Genomic DNA, 22,077 nt, shown 5'->3' on the forward strand with positions numbered 1-22,077 from the left:
TCAGTCCCCATATTTGTGACTATGACGTCTCTGCTGTTTTTACTATTTGTTGGGTTGGTTGTTTTTATTTTTAACCTGGCTTCCTATGTATCACTCTTTTGTGTGTGTAGCTTAGGTTTCGGTTGGTAATTAGATAGAAATTGTGCTAGGATAATTTATATCAGTATGGAGTCTACTTTCTGTTATTTACTGGGTCTTCTTGAGCCTTCCTCGCATGTGCGAGCAACCTCCCAGTTATCCAGCAACTTGAGGCCCACCCAAGTTGGCCCTGTACTTGCACACAGCCTCCCAATTATCCAAGGATGCGTAGGGAACATTTCTAGCCCCTTTATGGTTCTCTAATTTTCAAGATCTCCCTGTTATATTTCTGGCTTTCCATCTGGTCTGTCACTCACCTCCGGTGGGATTACAACCTCAGGTTAACAGGGCTATGGGCTCTTCCTTTTTTTTCCCAAGCGATTTTGTCATTTTGGCTAATAACCTGATCATAGATTTTCCACCTTCTACTCCAAGTCCAGGCAGCAACCTCTACTAGCAAATGGTCTGTTTTACATTACCAGCCTCGCCTCACACTACTACAAAGTATGATTACTTTGCTCATTAATCTGGGCGAGTACATGGCAGTGTGCATGATCAATTCCAGGGAAGAATGCCACAGACTCACTGTTTTACTCAAAGTTCACCAGTTTTTCATGAATAAATACATCTCAATTCATTGTATGCCTTCAGTTTATTTTGAGAGATTCGAAATGGTTTGGCAATTGTCCAGTTTTAGAATTGGTTTTGGGGAGAGATTTGCTGTTTTACTCTGCTCTTACTGAAAATCTCGCTTTTATATTTATTAGTTTTTGAATGTTAGATCTTTCATTCCTAGAATAAATCTGACTTGATCATGACATACTTTTTATGTATTGCTACATTTGATTTACTAACATTTTATTAAGAATTTTTCTATGTGTGTTTACAACTGATATTTCTCGTTTTCTTGTAATATCATTGTTTCATTTCGGTATCAGAGTAATGTTAGATTCAAAAAATTAGTTCAAGATATTCTCCCGCCTTCTAGTTTTTGGAAAAGTTTGTGTATAAGTGGTTTTATTTCTTCTTTAAATATTAGGTAGAATTCACCATTGAAGCTATCTGGGTCTGGCGTTTCCTTTTGGGGACGTTTTTAAATAACAGATTCTATTACTTTAATAGATACAGGCTATTTCATTTTTTTTCTTCCTGAATGAGCTTTGATTGTTAGCGTCTCTCAAGAAATTTGTCCATTTTACCTAAATTTTGAAGTTTATTGCCATAACATTGGTCATACTATATCCTTTATAGCCCTTAATGTCTGTAGGATCTATGGTGATGTCTCCTTTTTCCTTCCTGATATTGTTCATACCTATGTGCATTCCCTTAATTTCTTGATCAGCCCGGCTAAATTCTTTTTAAATTTTATTCATCTTCTCAATAATGGTTTCGTTGCGTTTATTGTCTTTCTATTTTGTTTTACATATGCCTGCTCTTTAATTCTGCTGCTTACTTTGGGTTTCATTTGCTTTTTCAGGTTTTCTTGAGTGAAAGCTTAGGACACTTTCAGATCGTTCTTTTTTTTAAATATATTCATTTAATGCTATAATTCTCTAAATCTGCTTTAGCTTCATCCCACAAATTTTAATGCCGTGTTCTCATTTTGAAAATTCTCTTAAGTATTTTCTAATATCCTTCATGATTCTTCCTTTCAACCTATGCCTTATTTGGAATTTTATTGCCTAATTGCTATGATCAGCTAGATCCCAGGTGGTTCTCCAAGTCGTTTCTTATAATTTGGTTGTAATTTTAATTCAGTCCTGGGAAGAGGCGAACCCTGCTTTTACATAGCCTGCCATCCCGACCAAAACCTGCAGAATTTCTAAATATAAGAGATTTTCCCAGTATCTTTCTCTTATTATTTTCTAGTTTAGTTTTGTTATAGAGAACATACTTTTAATCTAAAACGTATTGAGATTTGTTTTTATATCCCAGGATATGTTCTACCTTGGTAAATGTTGTATACATACTTTAGTATATATGCTGCCAAAGCGAGCATTATACATACTTTAAAAGTATGTGTATTCTTTTGTTGTCGGATGGAATATTCTATACATTATAATGATATCAAGTTTGTGATGATGTTTGCCAAGTCTTTTATATCACTACTGACTTACTGCTTACCTATTCAATCAACTTCCGGGAAAGGAATTTTGAACCATCCAATTGTAATTTTTTATTTTTCCATTTTAAGAAATCTTCAAGGTATGGAACTTCTCCACTCACTAGCCACGTGATTGTAAACGAACTCATTAAGCTCATGGGACTCAGTTTCTTCATGGTTAAAATGCTGATTTTCTCTCTTCTCACCTCAGAGGGTTGTTGTAATCACCAAAATGGATAAATCAGGAAAAAGCTTCGTAAACTATATACCACTGTGTTATCTCATTAATGCCCACATTGTAGCATTCCATAAATATAAACACAATTTACCATAATATAGTAATAGAACACATGACTTTGCATTTGTAATGTGATTCTCCTACCAAAGTCTCAAGCCATTTGTAGATACGCACATGTCAAGAGATAGGATAATGCCTGGTAGGACTTAGGCATTTGTCTTTTGTGAATTAATATTAAACATCCATAATAGACTTTCAGCATCACCATTTTCATCATCATTTCTCAAGAATTATAGTTACTTTTGCTGTTAGAAGTAAAAATGTAACCCTTAAATTTGCCAAGAATCCCTGTCGAGAGACCGTCTATCCTGCTTAGTTGTAACAGCATTATTTTTGGCTCATTGTTGTTAGTCTAACACCAGGGTCAGCAAACATTTTCTGTAAAGGGGCAGATAGTAAATAGGCTTTATAATCTCTGTCTCAACTAGTCAACTCGGCTATGGTTGCAAAGAAAACCATAGACAATACATAAAGGAATAAGCATAGCCGTGCTCCAATAAAACTTTATTGACAAAAACAAACAGCTAGTGGCCTTGCTTTGGCCTGTGGGCCATAGTTTGCCAACCCCTGATATAGAAAATAACCTCAGTTTTGCTTTCCCTGATTCAAATACTACATTTGTTGATCTCTATACATATATTTGATAACTGAGAGATGTGAGAAGATATTCTCTTCAGGGAGAGTGACAGGTAAAAAGGATAGAAGGATGAAAGAAATTAGGATGGTCATTTGGGCTGATTTCGAACTCCCTATAGTGAAAGCAACATAGAAGCCAAGGTTAACAGAATTATTCAAGTACTTTAGGAGACCCCGACCACAATTATGGAAGCCCTTTGTGGCTGACTGCCAAAGTGTGGCACCATGTTGTGGCAAAAGGGCTTCTCTGCCCTTCTGAATGAACTCCAGCTCCATTTGACACCTTGGAGAGCAGCCACAGAGAAACTCTTGGGCATGATTTTGATGAGGCCTGATAGGTGCTGGCAATAGGGAGGCTCCTCCTGGAGATAAGAGTAGACAAGGGATGAAGATGAGGTTAGCAAGAGCGAGAAAGGAGACCAGGGTAGACATCTGGGATGGACTGCATCAGGCAGACATATTACGGACACATGTAAGCATCATCTTGAGAACAGTCCAGTTGCTTTACAAGTGAGAGCTACTGAGCCAGAGAATATTAAAGTAACAAGGGGAAATAGCCAAGATAAGCCAAAGTCATGCCGCAGCCAGATCTGGCCAGAGAATAGAAGATGGGCAGGCAAGACCCATATTCCTTCCTTCAAGGTGCTTTGATGGTAGCATGGAGGTGGTATCGTGGCTCTGCTTGTGGGTTTAATTGACTGGGTAGTTGTCAGTGAGAGATGATCAGTGCAGAGAGAGGGAAAGCCTTTCATAGGCTCCTTCAACTACAGAGGCTGGGGCCTTCCTAATCAGAAGCCTCCAAAGCAGAGAGAGAACATGCCCTTGGTCTTGTCAATTGAAGCTGGCAGTTAAGGGGAAAGTGAGTTTTTTGAAAGCTACCCCCAGCCTCTTTTATTATTCTTTGCCTCTCAGTTTGAAAGTATAGCCAGGATGGCTCCACATTTTACTATGTAGCTCAGCCTTAGAAGGTTACCCCTAGAAATGGAAACTCATGCTTAACACGGGACAGATTCTTCTCTTCTCAGAAATCATTTATCAGAAAGAGATTTTTCTCCCTGTCTTCCATCTAAATGGTTGACACAATGACCGGACAGTTTTAGTTCACTACTGCTCTCATAGGTTAGATAGCAAATGGCTTCTCGGGATAATAACACATAAAAGAAATATAAAAGCTCAGATTCCTCAGAGGACAAAAACGTCACTTGACGGATGAGTCCACTGGCCTGACAAGCTAGTGAACTTATCTTGACCTATAGAGAAAAAAAAATCTTATGTATACATGATGACAAAATGAGATTTGGGATTCTGCCTGTGGATTTTCTTTTGATCTAATATACAATTTTAAAATGCTTTATTGACTCTTGCAAATCTTTATGTGGGGAAGCACTTTGTTGTCCAATCACAGTTGTAGGACAGAACAACAAATTGCTATTTTATTTCATATATATATGTATATATATATACACACGCACATATATATATATATATATATATTAGAATAAATGAGATTACAATAAAAGAGGCTTCTTCTAGACAATAGGAAAACCAAAAAGGGAATTTACAGACTGCCAGCTCTGCCCCAGGCATAGGACTGGGTGCTGTAGTTTTATTACTTTATATTTCATTTAATTCCGAGATGATTATCATTACCCAATTTTAGAGATTAAGAAACTAATGTTAAAGGAGATTAAGAAACTGACCCTTAAAGGGGGCCTGTAGCTTTTAAGTGGCCAAGTCGAGGTTAGTATTCATATCTGCCCCCAAAGCCAATGGTCTTTATAGTTCTCTACTTTTGTTCCGCCTGTGGTTCACAGTCTTTATTGGGCCTATGTACTTCAGAGAGAGCTTAGAATATGTAGATTCCTGAACCCTGGCTCCAGAGTTCATAATTCTGTTGCTTTTGGGTAGATGTGGTCTGGAAATTCCCATTTTCCCAGGCATGGCCTGTAATTATGCTGACTGTCTGAAGATGATACTTGGAGGGCTGCTGGTCTGGCCCTGAGATTTACAAAGTACCAATGCTTGGTACCTCACTCCAGATTCTGGAGTTGGGCCCAGGCATCAATATGTAAAAGTATAGTCCCACCCGCTCTGGGCCCTAGTCATTCTGATGGACAGTGAGGGTTGCGAATCTCTGGTCTAGATGTTTCTGGTCTCATTTCCATCATTGAGTAACTGCATGATCACTGACCACTCTTGCTCCTCCATAACGTATTGGACTGGGATGGTTAATATTATTTGCCAACTTGAGATTAAGGGATGCCCAGTTAGCTGATACAACATTCTTTGGGGTTACATCTGTGAGGGCGTTTCTGGAAGAGATTAGCATTTGAATCAGTGGACTGTATAAAGAAGATGAGCCCTCATCAATTCAATCCTGTAGGGTGACCAGAAGAGAACGAAAAGGCAGAGGAAGGAGGAATTCTCAGCTTCCATAACCACATGAGCCAACTCCTATAATAAATCTCTGTGTGCGTGCGTGCGTGCATGTGTGTGTGTGTGTGTGTGTGTGTGTATCTCCTATTGATTCTGTTTCTCTGGAGAACCCCTATTAAGACATGGACTCAACCTTCAATATCTCTTTAAGACACCTGTGTCTTAGAGGCAAACCAGTTGATATTGGATGCTCTATTCATTGCTTCGTAAAAACCCTAAATATATACGATTACTTTCAGAATTAAAAACGTACATGTTTTCACTTTGGCAAATAAGGAAAAACAATATTTGCAAGTAAAATCTGATTGTGTTTCAGCACTTCCTGTAGAATGAATATCAAGAATTTCCCCAAAGTTATGGGAAGAAAAAGGACAAGGGCCGAAGACAGTAGGTAGGCTGAGCAGGGGTCGGGTCAAGTTTTTCAAAGGGACTCCCAGTGAACTGTGGTGAAAACAGATATGGAGAAAAGACAATGACAGTTTAGATGTGATAATTGTAGTCATTTTAACTAAGACAGTGAGAGCCACCAATACATCGTAGGATTCTAGTTTTGATAGAATTCTATGACTTGAAAAACACTGTGACTTGAAGAACCCCAGCCTACAACTCTATATTCCATAAGTATTTCCTAGATGAATTAATTCTTCCAGATTTATAGAAGATTCATAGATATGGAAAGTGAATTTGTCCTTTTTGTTTAAAGGGTTACTGCATTTAGCATGGTGTGTTGCATCCAAACAGCACGTTGCCCAATGTCCTTCAGTTCCGGTATCTGGTAAGAATTTGTGTTTTTAAAGAAGTCATATTAGTGCACTGAGTTCCTAGAGCAGAACAGCGCCTACCCAGGGGTCACGAGCTCAAATGCCCACAGGGGCCCGGCAGGTAAACTAGATAGAAGTACTGAGCAGACGTAAAACAAGAAGAGATAATGGGAGACAGCGGAACCATCTGAACATGCAAATCGTATCCGAAAGCATTTAAATTCACATTTCTAAAAAAACATTGTGTTGGTGGAGTAAGGCACATCCAATGGCCATCACTTTATAACGCCCGATCCAAACAAAAGCGATTAGTATCCTGGTACAGTCTTATATTCTCCAGCTTCAAAGTCATAATCCCTTGAATTATTTGAAAATTATTTACAACTTTTAACATACTACTTGGTCGCCAGGCTCTCTTCTCTTCTCGAGAAAGAAAACAAAACTGAAAACACATAAACAACCTTGTGTGTTCTTTAAACTGTAGCAGCTGGTGGCTAAACATATGGGAAAATTGTTTCTATGGATATTGTTATTCTCTGTGTACTATGCAGAATGGGAAAGAAAAGTCATTTTTTTTCACGTGTATACGTTAAATAACGTGGTGTAGACAACATATGCTGCCTTTGTCACTGAGATATTTTCACACCGAGTTGTGAATAGTGCTCAGAAATTTAAGCTAATGTAACTTCTTGGTGCAGATATCTGCCATGGTTTCTAAGCATACATCTCCATAGGACATGGATTTATTTATTTAGAGATAAAAGAAAAAAAAAGCTTTCTAGCAGCATGAAACAAATAGCTTTCAGGACGTGCCTGTCTTCCTGTAGCTGACTTTTATTTTCTAACAGAAGCGGCACAGTATGCTGACCTTATAAATGTTATTAGATGTTGACCTGTAAATATAAATAAGAATCGTCAATAAGCGGAATTATATTTCTGAACACAGAGGTCAGATTCTCCTCTAAGCTGCATGAGGTTGCTTTGTGAGCTCGTAGTATCAAAAAGTAATGAAACAGTTTTTGAGAAACATTTTCGATTAGAGTAGTTCAGCAAATTTTCCAACGCATGTGCTACAGAATGGGGAACATGGCAACATAGTCCCTCAGTTGTAAGGGTAGAAAAGTCGCCCTACATTTTGATGGCAGAAAAGGAAATAGACCTATTTCACTCTAACAGATATCAGAGCTGGATCCTGGGGCATCTGGTAATGAACAGGCCGTGGTCCCTGAGCTCATGTGGAGGGGAATGTGGTACAGAGCTGTGTTGTCCAGTGTGGTGGCCAAAAAGCCACACGTGGCTGTTTAATGAAAATTAAATAAAATGTGAAACCCAGTTTGTCAGTCACACTGACCACATTGCAAGTGCTCAGTAGCACATGCGATGACTACTATATATGACAGCAAAGATATAAATTATATCCATCGTCATAGAAAGTTCCATTGGATGGCACTGCTGTAGACGAAAATAGGGAACTCACCTCTGGAGTCAGAGTGGCTAGGATTGAAACCAAGAAGAGTTCCTTGTGATCCTCCTGTGTCAAATGGGGCGGGTGTTTGTAAGAGGACTGCCTTGAGGATTAATTGAGTTTATAAGATGAAATACTTTTATAAGTACCTGGCCTATGGGAAATGTATGGTAGATACAGTGGAGCATTCCTCAGTCGAGGTTCAGGAGAAAGTTCTGAACACCTAGAAGATGTAGGACGTTAAGTCTGCTACACAGTTTGAGGAAGCTTCGTGGAAATGGTGACGTTTCCGTTGGACCTAGAACGATGAATTTCAACAAGACAGGAAGTGGTTGGAAAGGGAAGATGTTGAGCCCACGCAAAGGCATGGGGACATGAAATTTTGTGGTGCATCTGGGCAATGGCGAATTGCCCAATTTATCTGTGGAAAAGGGGGAAAACCAAAGGCAAGTCTGCGAAGAGAGGAGGTAGATTATGCTTGGCCATGCGCGCCACACTAAGGAGGCCACATTGTGTTTTATAAAATAAGGAGCCAGCAGGGGATTTCGACGTGACTGTATCTAAGTTTTGGAAAGATAACTATTGTGATATTGTGGAACATGGGTTAAAGTGGGGGTCCGGCAGTCGGGAAGGAAAAAGGGGAATTGGGAGATCTTGAGCTAAGGCCGAGAAAGTATGGAGGTAGAGGAGAGAGGAGTGTTGATAAATCTTGGGGGTGAATTACCTGTGGAGAGATGGGAAAGGGGACTTCGGAGACAATTCGCTGAGCTTCCGACTTGGGTAGAGATGCTCTTACTAAGACAGGGATTTCGGGGGAAGGGCGGGACAAGCATCTCCCGCGACGCCTTCTGTGACCTCTCCAGATAGCGATGACAGTTCCTGTTTTGTCTTACATTCTAGCTGTAGATGACAGCAACTATGAGCCACCAGCACTGCCTTGGGGTGATCTCTATCACACTGTGACACGATGGGCTGTGAGTTCCATGAGGACAGGGCCAGCCAGTGTGGGCACCACCATGCGTCGTCTTGTGGACACGCTCCCGTCCTCTTTCTTACCAGCAGACATGCCCTCATACGAAAATGCCAGATACTTGTGTCCCCAGCTTCCCTTGCGACTAAGGCGTGGACTCGTAATTCGGTCCTGGCCAATGTGAATCAGAACTATTGGGGCTGAGGCTGGGCAAAAACTTTCTTCCTTGACAGAGCAAGATGGGAAGCTTCCCTCCGCTTCCCGCTTTAAGACATCGTTCTGCGAAAATGAAACAATTCGAGCTGTGGCCGCCATATCGTCACAATGAGGCTAATACGAATAGACCATTAGAAGATGACTCCGCACCTGATATTGCTGAAGCACTAAACCAAACATGGAAGTGCCCTTTTTCTCACACCTCTCCTCACTCTTTACATCCCCTTAAAATAAGTGTTCTCTTTCTTACCCATGTCTCCTGGGAGGCAAACTCGCCCCCAGTTGAGAACTGCTGTTCTAGGTTAACGCTTTGGCTATATCAAAATCTAAAGAGCAGATAATAGAGACCACAGAAATGTCTGCTACGAACCACGGGTGAGTCCATGAGAATCCACCAAGCAGCCTGATGGACTGGATGGTGGGGAGGCCAGGCCTGTGGGGAGCGGGAGGCCATGCGTAGGAGTTAGGGCTGGGCGAGATCGTGGTGATGCAGAGGTTGGACCGGCCTGGCTGGAGTGTTTCGGGGAACCCCTAGGGAGTCAGGTTCAAAAGTGGGCACCAAGAAATCATGCTCGGCAGTTGTCACTTGGAGAGTCCTATGACAATTCCTGCCTACTCCAAGAGTTGAATTACGGGGATGAATGTTTGGGGGGAAATCCCGCCCACTCAGGAGTTCCACTGCAAAAGCTAGTTTGCGTTCAATTGAAGATGCTTCATTATATTCAATTGTCTAGATTTTAAAGCTCGAGCATCTTTTACAGAAGGTCTCCCTTTCCCCTCTCTGTCTTCTTCAGAGACTGTCAGTTTACACATGGTACAGAGCTCAGCATCTGCGACCACGCTGCATGCTATCTGCTGGGTAACTATTAAACTGTTCTGGGATTAGTCCTGAATTACTGAAGGACACTATGACCATGAAGAATAAGGAAATGGATATTTATTAGTGAGTACATCTCTTTTGAGCCCCGCAATTCCTGTATTAAAAACAACACAGCTGCCCTTCTTTTATGAAACATTACAGAAACACACCAGACTCTAATTCTTGATATAATTTCCAAAGCCGACACACCCCGCTTTTTGTTTCTAATAAAAGTAGAGATTTTTCTTCTGGACCATTAAGATTCTGCATTGCTAAGATCAGAGGGAAAATCAGGGAGGAAAAAAAAGCCAAGCATGTTTTCAGCTTTTGCAGTAACTGTGAGCTCTAATCACAATTGATGATTATGCTAACATCTTCATTTAAATGCCAGCATTGTCATGACAAGTAAGCTCCAGTAAGCTGCACACTGGCCCTATTAAGTAAATGCAGCGAACCTTTCCTAGCCTGCAGGTTGGCCCCAACAGCCTCTATTCTTCCTTTTCTATTTCCACCCTCTACAATCCCCAAACAATTAATCACAATATCATCTGTACAGTAATTAGTCCTGTAAGATGAGCTCGGATTTGAAATAATGATTCATGGAACAAAGGAAAAGATCTCTTTTGATAAGCCTGATACATGCTACACTTTAAACTCCCCTCAGGATGAATTTCTTCAGTTCCTGAGAAGACTATGGGAAGAGAGCAAAATAATATTTAATGAAAACCTACTGTGTGCTAGGATTTTCTCTCACCTCTCACAGCGGCCCTGGGAAGCAGTTAGCAGTATTCTTATTTGACAAAGTAAAACTCAAAGAGTTCATGAAATTTGCCCAAGGCCACAACACTCCTAAAGGTTGAAATTAGGTTCCAAGGACAAAGTGCTGTGGCTGTGACACCCATCCCTCCCACTGGGGGCAGCTGCTGCTCATTCTATGAAATCTAGGAGCAGAGTCAGCCCCGGACAAGAGGAGGAGAGAAGGATGTTTTATCTTCCAGGTTTCCTGATCTACCTTACCCTCCAGATGCTTCTGAGAAGTCAGGGTAATACTGACCGAATGCTTTAACAAACATCCCCCAACTTCAGCGGCACAATGCGGTAGATGGTTTAATCGTCCCTGATTGTTTAGTCTTTTACTATGCAAGAAGACAACCGTCCTCATCTCGGTAACTTGGAATGCCTTTTTATGGGGGTGTATTAGTTTATTAAGGCTGCTGTAAAAAATGGCACAGACCGGGCAGCTTAAACAATAGAAATTTGTAGTCTCACAGTTCTAGAAGCTGGAAGTCTGAAGTCAAGGTGCCGTCACATCTGGTTTCTCCTGAGGCCTCTTGCCATGACTTGCATATGGCCACTTTCTGGTTGTGTCTGCACACGGCCTACTCCTGGTGCGTTTTCCTTTTTTTTTTTTTATAGAGATACCAGTCTTACAGGATAAGGTCCCCACTCTTATGACTTCCTTTATCTTTAATTCCCTCTTTAAAGGCTCTGTCTTCAAATACGGTCACATTGGTGCCTAGAACTTAAACCTATGAATTTGGGGAGATGTAATTTAGTCCATAACAGGAGAAGTCGAGTTTCCACCCTGCTCACTGAGGCCTGGCCATATGACAGGCTTTCGCCAATGGAATGTGAGCAAATGTGACGGATGCCGCTTCTGAGCAGAAGCTTTAAGAGCCCGGCATAGTGGCTTTGTTGTTGGGTCATTTCCCCCTGTGTCACGAAAACAGCACATCCCTAATGGGGGGTTGATCCTTCAGCCTGGATTTAGGAATAAAGAAAATACAAGGGACATAGCCACAGTCATACAGCAGTTATGTAATATGAACTATAAATAAACCTTTGTCACTATTAGCTATTGAGATTTGGGGGCATGTTTGTTACTACAGCATAACCTAAGATGTACTGACTGATACACATAACAACATAAACATGTATTTCCTGCTCTGTTACAGGTTGGATATCTTTAAGTTTCTCTTCTCAAATAGTGACTCAGGAATCTGAGGTCCTTGCATCATAGGGTTCTGTCATCTTGAAGTCCTCATTTCTAGCCATACAGAGGGAAATGAGAAAGCTGATGATCTCTTGAGAGATTTTAGTGAACAGACCTAGAAATGGAGTATATCACTGTCTCCATTGCTTCGATGAACATTTGTCTCATGGTCCAAACTTAAATGCACAGGGAACTAAAAAATATAGTTTTCTAGAATCTCCAGGAAAAGGAAATGTTAGTGAGGATTTTGTCACCCTCTGCTTAAGCACCGATCCTCGACGTTTAATTCTGAGAGGGGTCCTTTCCTCCAGCTGTTACTTATACCCCCAGTGTATTAACTGACGCTGGGGGCTAAAGTGTTTGATACGTGTCTGTTTTAACAAAGGTCTTTTAAAGATCAGAAAGCCTTGTGATCCCAAAGTAATAAGAGCCCAGTAATCTACCTGATGGGTGAGGATAGAACCAATCTACATCTATTCTTAAGCCAAGCTGGACCCAAGTTATTCAGTGAGTATTTATTAATCACTTAGCTGTGTCCGTGTGAAACCCAGGACAATGAGTGCAAGGTATTGAGAAGGTTACATAAAAGAGGGGACATCTGAACTGGCCTCGAAGACTGTTCCACTGGCAAATGGCATTCTAGGCAGAAGGGCACTGTCATGTGATCACAATTATACAGACGCATGAAAGAACAGTGTGTCATGGGAAGTACAAGTGGCAAAGAGTATGCAGATCACAGCAGGCACTGGGTTAGGGACAAGGGGGAAAAAGTGACAACATGGAGAAGTGTGGTGTACTGGGTCAAATGGCGGTCCCCAAAGGATACATCCACCTGGAACCTGTGGATATGACCTTATTTGGAAAAGGGATCTTTGCATTTGCAAATAAATTTTTTTCAAATGAGATGATCTTAGATTATTCAGGTGGGTCCTAAATGCAGTGACAAGTGTCCTTATAAGAAAAGGCAAACACATACATACACAGAGAAGGCCATGTGAAGAGGCAGAGATTGGAGTGATGGAGCCACCGGAAACTGGAGCAAGCAGAGGAGTCTTCCCTGGAGCCTTCAGAAGGAGAACGGCCTTTCTCATACCTTGATTTTAGACTTCTGGCTTCTGAAACTGTGCGAGAATAAATTTCTGTTGTTTTAAGCCATGAAGTTTATGGTAAATTGTTACGACAATCACAGGAAACTAATACACGAGGGCATGAAGAGTCTATTCTGTGTCTTGCTGAGGAGTTTCGGACATCATCCCGGAAGCAGGTGATGGGCAGAAGATTCAGTATTGATCATCTTTAAGATTTGATTGGTGCGGTCTGCTTCGTACATCAGAAAGGCAACTCTAGTGTCTCCGAAGGGTGTTGGGCAATTATTATCAGTCTGCTTGTGCTTCTGGAGGGGGACAGTGATGAGCTGTGGGTGAGCCCTGAGGCACAGCGGAACTGAAGCTGGAACATCTGTCTCCAGAGACAATGGCTGTGCCCTGGCCAGCAGAAACTATAGTTTTGCCAACCAGTGAGTTACCCCAGTACCCTCTCTGAGAGTACTTAACGGGCCGCCTTCATCTAGCTCCCTGAATAACCAGCTCATCACTAGAGGGGAATGAATCCTTTGCAGTGATCCCTTTCTGGAGAAAAAAAAAAAAAGGCAGAAATTTTGTAATCATCTGACCATGCATTGTCTCTGTGGGAATACTGACCTCAGAAATGTTGGGAGCGTAGGGTATGTGTGGGAGTATCCCTCTGCTGACCCCCAGATTCCACTGAGGCTCATTTAGTACTGTATAACCAGCCATCCCAAAACGTAGTGACTTAGAACAACAGCTCTTCTATCCTCTCTCATAGTTCTGTGAGTTGACCAGGCTCAATTGGGCAGCCTTCCTACTAGCCTTCCATGGGGTCTCATAGTTGTAATCAGATAGTGGCTGGGTCTGGAGTCTTCTGGAGGTTTGCCTGGGATCCTGGGATGGCCGTGCTTCTCTCCCTCTCCACATGGAGAAGCCATGTGGTCTCTCCAGAAGGGGAGTGGGACTTTTTCCATGGTGGCTTTGGGATTCAAAATATGAACGTTCCAAGAGGGAGGAAATGGCAACCGCTAGAACTCTTAAAAGCCAGGTCTGAAATTGGGACAGCCTGACTTCTGTTGTGTTCTGTTGGTTAAAGCAGTCACGGTAAAGCAGATTCAAGGAAAGAGAAATAACCTCCGTTTCGTGATGGGAGAAAACAAAGAATTGGCAGCCATCTTTAATTCATCTCGAGTCTATTTTGGAAAAGTTGTACTTTTGTCGTTTTCCTTAAGCAGAACGAATGGGAGTGGAAGGGGCAAAGTGTAGGTATTTCGTGACTATTAGATGAATAGACGGAGTGAATGTACAAATGCACACGTGCAAACAGTTGGCTACATTTGGGAATTTTCTAAGTCACTTTAAAGAGTGGATTGGATAATAGCAAGGATATGATACTGAAATTGTCCAGAAGCGTAGTTTAAGGGTTTGATTAGAAGGTAGAGAAAAGCTTCTTGTCTCATTAAGAGTATGTCAGCAGGGAGTGGTGTTATTAATGAAATCACGTTGTTAATTGCAGGGTGGATATACATATACTATAATGCTGAGTCCAGGAAAAGTACTGTGTTTGTCCCTTACCACTTAGGAGACCTGTTATGAAGAAATATTAATGATGCTTAGTTTCTTTTTTTTTCATGAATCTAGTAGATAAAACTGCTAAAGGCATGAATTAAGAAAGATGAGCTATTCATTTAAAAACTTCATAAAATCAAAAAGCTTTTAAATCAATATATGCATTTCATCTTTACTGAATAACTCTACATTCATAAATCATATTATTTCCTTTGCTTAATTTTTCCTAATTTGTACCTTTCTCTCTTTCCTGTGATTGGAATCCTGAAAGTCATAAATTTTTGAACTTCAGATTCCGTGATTGCTTTAGTATTATAAATTAAGTGTTACTGGTTATATTAAGGGTTCAGAAAGCATACAAAAAGTGTATCAAAATGCTGGGGGAAAACATGAATAACCATTTTGGAAACTCATTCAAACGAAGAGCTCGGTTGACTGTCTAAATGGCTATGTCATTTTAAAGCAGGAATTTCCAGCTGTGTGATGTGTGATGAAATTCTTCAACATTTACTTCTTTGAGTTGCGTGTCTTGAACCACGTACCAGGTATTAAACACCCAAATCAAGTACTGTTCTCCTGTTTGAAAAAAGGAAGGTCTTTAAGAGGACCAAAGAATAAAACAAGAAACATCCAAAAAGACTTTGAACTCAGTAAGCCTGTTCTTGGGGGCCTCCACCAGGCCCACTCTTTCCCCATTTTTTTCTCTACCTGGAAGTCACAGTTTTGGCAGGATTTGCCCCCGATTCCATTCAGAGGCCCATTCGAATTCTGCCTTACTCACCAGCGTCACCTTTTCTGACCACCTTTGCTATTATAGCAACCCCATTGCTCTGTTTCTTCATGGCGTGTACGTTGAGTGGTCGGTTTCCTGTCTTTAATTTCTCTCTCTCCACTGGGAGCAGGACATTGCTTCTCACTGCCACCCTACAGTGCCTGGCACATAGCAGTTGCTCAGTCAATATCTATGTGTTATTTATGAGACCAAGTCCCAAAACGTCAGCTTAATATAGTGCACAAGAGTCGAGGGCTTAGACAGTCCAAACTCAGGTACACGTTTTCACAAAAGAGAAAGACAAACAGTGCTGGATTCAAAGTTGGTGACATCACCCATTGTGGAAAAGGCTGCCAGTTCCAGATTGGCCTCATTGTTCATGGATTACAAAAAAATAGATTGTTCCTCTTGGAAGATGGCTCATCATCAGTATTTATGCTTTTGTGCTAACCATACCCTTGCAATACTCTTCATGAAGACAGGTGCTTTACCTTGTGTGACACTCCCTGTCCCCCACCAGGCGACCCTCCTTTTTTGTGTTTAAGCTATGAGCTATCTCAGCCTCAAATGATTAGTTGGAAATACCTTTTATTTAGATTGGAGTTTTCCAGATATGTAGAGTTGTAGTAAACCAGGGGAAAAAAAAAAAGAAAATCAAACATTTTATTTTATTGCCACAAAATTAATTTTAGTTCTTCCGACACTCAAATCAGTGCCCAGAAATTCTAAGGGACCAGAAACTTCATCGCTTCTCAGTGCCTCCACCATCAATTCTATTTCAGGAACCAGTTGTACCCACCCACTCTCCATTGGGGAAAATAATTGTAGGATTGCAACTGAGTTTCTACAATATTTGGTGACGTTATTGAGGTTAGTTTAGTGTCTTTAGGAACGATCGATATCTCGCTGGAATAAATGTAGCATCAAATTGCATTATTTCAGTGACAGGACTTCTAATTATGATTCAGTTGATAAATCTGGTGCTAAGTATGCAATAACCTTGCCTCTTCGTTTATGTTTGTCTCTGTGCTAATTTGCTTTTTAAATTAAGCTTTTGAGAAGAGAGCTTAAGGTGTAGAATTTTTATTTCAGTTTAATAGACCTGGCTCATTCATGGCATATTCCCAGCTCTCTTGGCCCATCGCTAGTCACACTTAAAGGGTGGCTGAGCTTATCAAGATGGTTTCCTAATGCCAGGCAACTAGTCTATTCCCTGATAATCTGAGTTTTCAAGAATTTCAAGAAGTATTGATTTAATCTACTGTGCTGGGTAGATGGGAGGATCACTGCCTGCTTACTGAGTCACTGCACCGGGCACTAAGACTTGAAGTTTGGGGGATTTTGTCTATTCGCTCACCCTACTTAGGCCTCCCTAACTTTTAAAACAGGAAAGTGTGCTTGAGTTCTCACATAAACACGCTTCTGCCAGCCCGCATGGCAGTTGGTCTACATAGAAGAGCTGGAAAGAAAATCTTGGGTCCCAGTTTCACCAAGCACAGCACCAAATCGAAGCTTATCGAGAAATGGAGAGCATTCCCCTGGCTGCTTGGGACAGTTTCGAGACCATTGCTACTCCCAGGAAAGTCTCTGTGGTAAGCGTGGTTTATTTAACTCATGAGAGAGATCGACCTTTATTATATGTCTAAAGAGAGTGGCTGGGGACACATTTTCTGTTCCCGCATTAAGAAGTAATGTGTTCTCGTAAATGAACAAACAAAATGAAAGGAGACTCATAGATACAGAGAACAAACTGGTGATTGTCAGATGGGAGGGTGGCTGCGGGCCGGGTGAAAAAGGTCAAGGGATTAAGAAGTACAAATTGGCAGTTACAGAATAGTCACGAGGATGCGAAGTACTGCATGGGGAATAGAGTCAATAATATTGTAATAAGCACGAATGGGGACTAGACTAATTGGGAGATCACTTCGTAAATTGTAGAAATGTCTGTGCTGTGTGCCTGAAACTAATATAAAACAACGTTGAATGTCAACTCTAATTGAAATCTAAAAAGTGGAAGAAAAATAATGTGTTCCTGCCAACTATAATTGGATAGTATTTAGTATTTTGAGAAAATTACTTGATGAAGGAAACTTTCATGTTTTCAAAAATGGTACTTGTCTGTAATCACTTGTATACGTGTGTTGCTGTGAGGTTATAAACTCTTTGAAGTTATAAACAGTGTCTGTCTCTCCCACACTCATATCACGAACCTCCGACAAGGTCTGACACCTGCCCGAGTGTGAGTAGGTTTTACTAGATTGAATGATGAAGGGATGAATGATACCCGTGAAGTTAACAGCAGTTTACTACCCATGATCATTTTTGTTTTTGTTCAATTTGTGGAGGAAGAGGAACCTACCCTCTATTCTGTGAACACCAAAGCGTGGGCGAGACAAATAACATGCAACTGGTCTTTCCTTGTAAATGTCGAAGGTCAAGTTCGTTCATATATACCAGTTTGTCGACGAACTTTGACCTTTTGTGACACTGGATTTCCAGCAGTACAATGAACTGTTGGTGAAGTTTTTACAGTGCTTTTGGGAGATTTTCAGAGATGAGTATTATGAGAAATGCCGTATGTTTACCTGTAGGCCATTCTGGTACTTGCTGGTAACTTCATTCCCCAGGCCCCCGGCACTTAGTGAAATATAGAAGCATTTTGCCCTTCCTCTCCCCCAGTTAGCCATATGCCACTTCATACCCACAGGTAACTCTTACACGTCGCTGTCTCTTGGGAAGGAAAACCAGCTCCCATATCCGAAGGCTCATTCCAAAATGAGAAGCATGGACAGTGTTTAATTTGTTTAAGAAACACTTCAGCCTCAACTATTTAAAAGCTTAAACACAGCAGTACCTTTGTTGGAATAAATCCACTGTTCAAAGACTGAGAAAATCCCATTGGCTGTAAGCAAGCTTCTAGGTTCGTCCCCTCATTTAAAAGACGTAGGCAAGGCCGATCGAAGGCATGGAAGTTATTTTCAGCCCTGCAAGTTGAGAAGGCTTCTCAGCTGTGCTGAAAACATCCAAGTTCTCCTCCTCCCTAAGGCAGTGTGTGTGTAACCCTATTAATCATCACTTATCAATCTTCAATGGTGACACAGACTTTCAGGAAGGACAAATGCAGTGGAGAAGTGAAGAAAACACACTTTAGCTCTTGGTGCTAAAGTTTTAAGATAGACAGAGGCTAAACATTCTTGCAAGTTGGCTTCTGGTTTTGATGCATATAAAATAGCAAAGTAAAGGCCTCCACTTATCCTGCCCAGTGTAAACCTGTCTTTGAAAGAATTATATTTTCATGGAAATTTATGCTTGATTTTGATTTTGATAGTAATTTTGCTTCAAACTCTTACCCTATGGAAATTTAATGGGTGATTATATTGATTATTATTCTAGTTGCAAGATGCATTTTAAAAATGTATCATCAGTTAAGTTAAAGTACTTAATTTAAAAAGTATTAAATAAAAAGGCACAGAGGAAGCACAAGTAGAATTCTGGCTGTCATAGAATTAAGGGAGAAATAGTATCCTTGCACCTCATGAAATCAACGGGAGATGAGGAAGTAGGAGTTTCCCAAAACCAGCGACATTTTTTAAAAATCAATTTAGGACCAGATTTAGTGTCTGACAAAGGGGTATTAAGAATTAGGCTGTCATCTCCAACCAGTCCGCCCTGAACAAGCCCGATCCCGTCTGATCTTAGCAGCTAAGCAGGGTTGGACCTGGTTAGTACTTGGATGGGAGACCATCTAGGAAGACCAGGTGCTGTAGGCGTAAAAAAGTAAAAAATAAAGGATTCTAAGCTGACAAGGTCCTTGCGATCTGTGAGGTCAACTAAGGGTTGCCTCACCTTAAAAAAAAAAAAGAATTAGGTTGTCTTCCATAATTAACGGTCTCTTATTTTTAGAATGAGTAAAAGAAAAGCACATGGGATCAATTTCTTTATTGTGGTAAAATATACATAAAATTTACCATCATCAGCATTTTAAAGTGCACAGTTCAGGGGCACTCAGTATTTTCACAGTGCTGTGCAATCAGCGCTAGCTTTTCCCTGGTCGTTTTTATCAGCCCGAAAGGAAACCCATTAAACAGTCGCTTCCTATTTCTCCCTCCTTCCAGTTCCTGCAATCAAGTACCAGACTTAGACAGTTGAGTACAATCTGCTTTTTGTCTCTTTGGATTTCCCTGTTCTGAATATTTCCTGTAAGTGGGATCAGTTTTTGCAAAGGGGACCTCTACGCCATCGATAGCCATCATTTGATAAGTGGGGTAAAACAAACGGTTGGATTTTGCAATCTGGGACCCTCCTTTCTGCCAACTGGCTACACTGGAAGTGAAGGACAAGCTGGAGAATAATGATAACTGAGAAGAAACCAGTGTTGGAATACCTGGGTGCTATAGACGAAAAGCTAGAATGTCAGCTGAATTCCTGCATTCCAAAACCAGAAATTTGGGCACAATTCTGTAGTGGAATCTCATTATTACAGTGACCTAAGTCTAGAACTTGCTATTACCATTGCTGAACTGTGAGAATTTAACTTGCTCCATCTCTTCTGTCCTTTCTGTCTAAAACAAGCTTTACTGAGCACGTAGTATGGTTGACGGTGTGGCAAAATGGTGTACAAAGCAGACACTATCTCTGCCTTCATAGAGTCAGTCTACACTTGTATGGAGACAGACAGTAAAACAAATAGCTACACTGTTCTGTAAATGCAAATAAAGAGAACAGTATGTTATGACTGAGAAGAATGGCAGTGGGCGGATCCTTTAGACCCCATGGTCAGGACTGGTGTCTGTGAGGATGGCGGAGGCAGCCACGTGAACAGCGGTGTATAGAAGTTTCAGGTAGAAGAAGCGCCATGTGGAGAGGCGCCGTGGCAAGAAGGAGCATAGCACGTTTCACCCAGAGAGACCAGAAACCAGTGAGTGAGATGAGGCCGGAGAAGGAGGCGAGGGCCCAGTCATGGTGCAGAATTTATGGTAAAAGCAATGGCAACTCATCGGACAGTATCAACGAGGAGATGGACTTGGTCCTTTAAAAAGAAATTCACTTGTTGCTATGAGGAGATGAGATCGAGGAGGCAAAAGTGGACTCAGGGAGGTCACTTGGGAGAGTAATGGACAGGTTTGAGTGAGAGATGGTGGCGGCCTGGACGAGATGGAGCCACATCTGATTATACGGTGGTCACGTCTAGAATCCTATGGCCGTGTTAGGCAAAAAGAATAGGCATAACGTTCATGTTATTGGGATACTTTGTCCGTATAACATCCCTCTAGGGGACTTGGAAACAAAATACCGATGAGGAATAAAGATTGGTACAGTTTACCAAATTTCATTGCATTTCTCTCTGTGCCAAGCGGAAGATGGCACCATTTTCCTTCAGGATTTCGAAGGTATTGCTCCCATGTGTATCTTCTAGGTCCTGGGAGTGCTGGTGAGAACGCCAAAGCCATTCCGATATTGGATCCCTCGCTGTACCTGGATTTTCTCTCTGGAAGCCGGAGGGATGGTCTCTGTTCTGCTCTCTCATGACGGGCCTCGGCGGGGGTCTCTGGTCATCCATTTTGCTGGGCACTCACCGGGCCGGTTCCATCTCAACATTCACGCTCTTCAGGACCCGAAATTTTAAAAATAATTTCATCCGTGATTTTCTGTCTGCTCTTTCCTTTTCGCTTTCTGGATATCTCATCACATTCAGATATCGGACTACTGTACTTATCCTTTTTTTTCCCTTCTATTTTTGGGCAATTATATGCTTGGTTTTAACTTCTCACCCATTCATCGAGTTATTTATTTTTAATTTCTATGACCCACCCTTCCTTTTTCATTTAATCTCAATGTTCCTTTTGTATTGGATCTGGGAGACTAGAAATCTAATTGCTTCTTAAACATATTTTTAAGCCCCCCCTGCTTTTATATAACATCACCTTCTCCCCAACTCCCCAAGCCAGTCGATATTGCCAGTTCTTGAGCCCGTGGACTAATCTATGGCAGGGATCAGCAAACATCTAAAAGGCCACATAGTACATACTTTAGGCTTTGTGGACCTTATAGCTGCTCATCTGTCAAATCATAACTGTTCCACTCTGTAGCTGTATCATCGAAGCGGCCATAGACAATCCCTAAATAAATGGGCGTGGCTGTGTTCCAGTCAAGTTTTATTTCCTGACCCCTGATCTGTGATATAAATCAGCCTGCATTGTGGCTTTCCCCGCTGCTCCTGTAGGATGGAGCCTCTTTCGCTCTGCTAATTTACTGATGTCATACATCTGGTTTTCAGCTTCCAAATATTTGGTACTATCATTTGTCTTTTTCCACTGCTTGTTATTTTGGGGTGATATGTTTTCATGCTTTTACAGTTGTTTTACTGGAGTTTCAGGAATGAAACTAAATAAATATCTCGTTTCCTCCATCATTTTTACTTGGACACTGCAGTTAGGCATCAATAAAGGGTGATGAGAGGCATTTCCATTAGTTATTTCTGTAACTTGGCCCAGACACTCCAGGCCATTTAAATGATTTTACTTGTTTCACCCACTAATTTGAGGCCTCTCATCTTTGTTTTCCTTTCTTGTGACACAAGTTTTATTCTCATTTCAGCCTTTATCTAGAAATCTATTTCCAGCAATTGGTGAAATCTTAGCATTTGTAATTTCATGTAAAATTAACAGAACATAGATTTTTAGCAGTGCAGTCAAAATATGAAGCTAACTTGCAGATAGAAAGTGAGAAAAAACAGGTCTTCCAGGAAGATGCCAGCACCAGCCCAATATACTTAAATAATCTGGAGGCTGCCGCTTCTGTGACCACCCATCAGAGGCAAAACAAAGGCCACCAAGTGCAGTTGCTAGTCCTT

The 22,077-nt window shown here is 41.2% G+C and overlaps 1 long non-coding RNA gene and 1 pseudogene across 1 annotated transcript in view; both read left to right on the plus strand.

Annotated features, from left to right (window-relative positions):
- LOC107504071 overlaps positions 1-21,754 on the plus strand; it is a 106,107-nt gene extending 84,353 nt beyond the window's left edge. Inside the window, exons 5-6 of the long non-coding RNA XR_001595369.2 lie at positions 16,613-16,816; positions 20,641-21,754. This is a non-coding gene — a long non-coding RNA (uncharacterized LOC107504071). The remainder of the gene's footprint in view (positions 1-16,612; positions 16,817-20,640) is intronic.
- LOC118608610 lies at positions 18,876-18,994 on the plus strand (annotated as a pseudogene).
- Positions 21,755-22,077: the final 323 nt, after the last annotated feature.

The sequence above is a fragment of the Rousettus aegyptiacus genome, unplaced genomic scaffold, assembly GCF_014176215.1.
Source record: "Rousettus aegyptiacus isolate mRouAeg1 unplaced genomic scaffold, mRouAeg1.p scaffold_m13_p_9, whole genome shotgun sequence".
Lineage (NCBI taxonomy): Eukaryota > Metazoa > Chordata > Mammalia > Chiroptera > Pteropodidae > Rousettus > Rousettus aegyptiacus.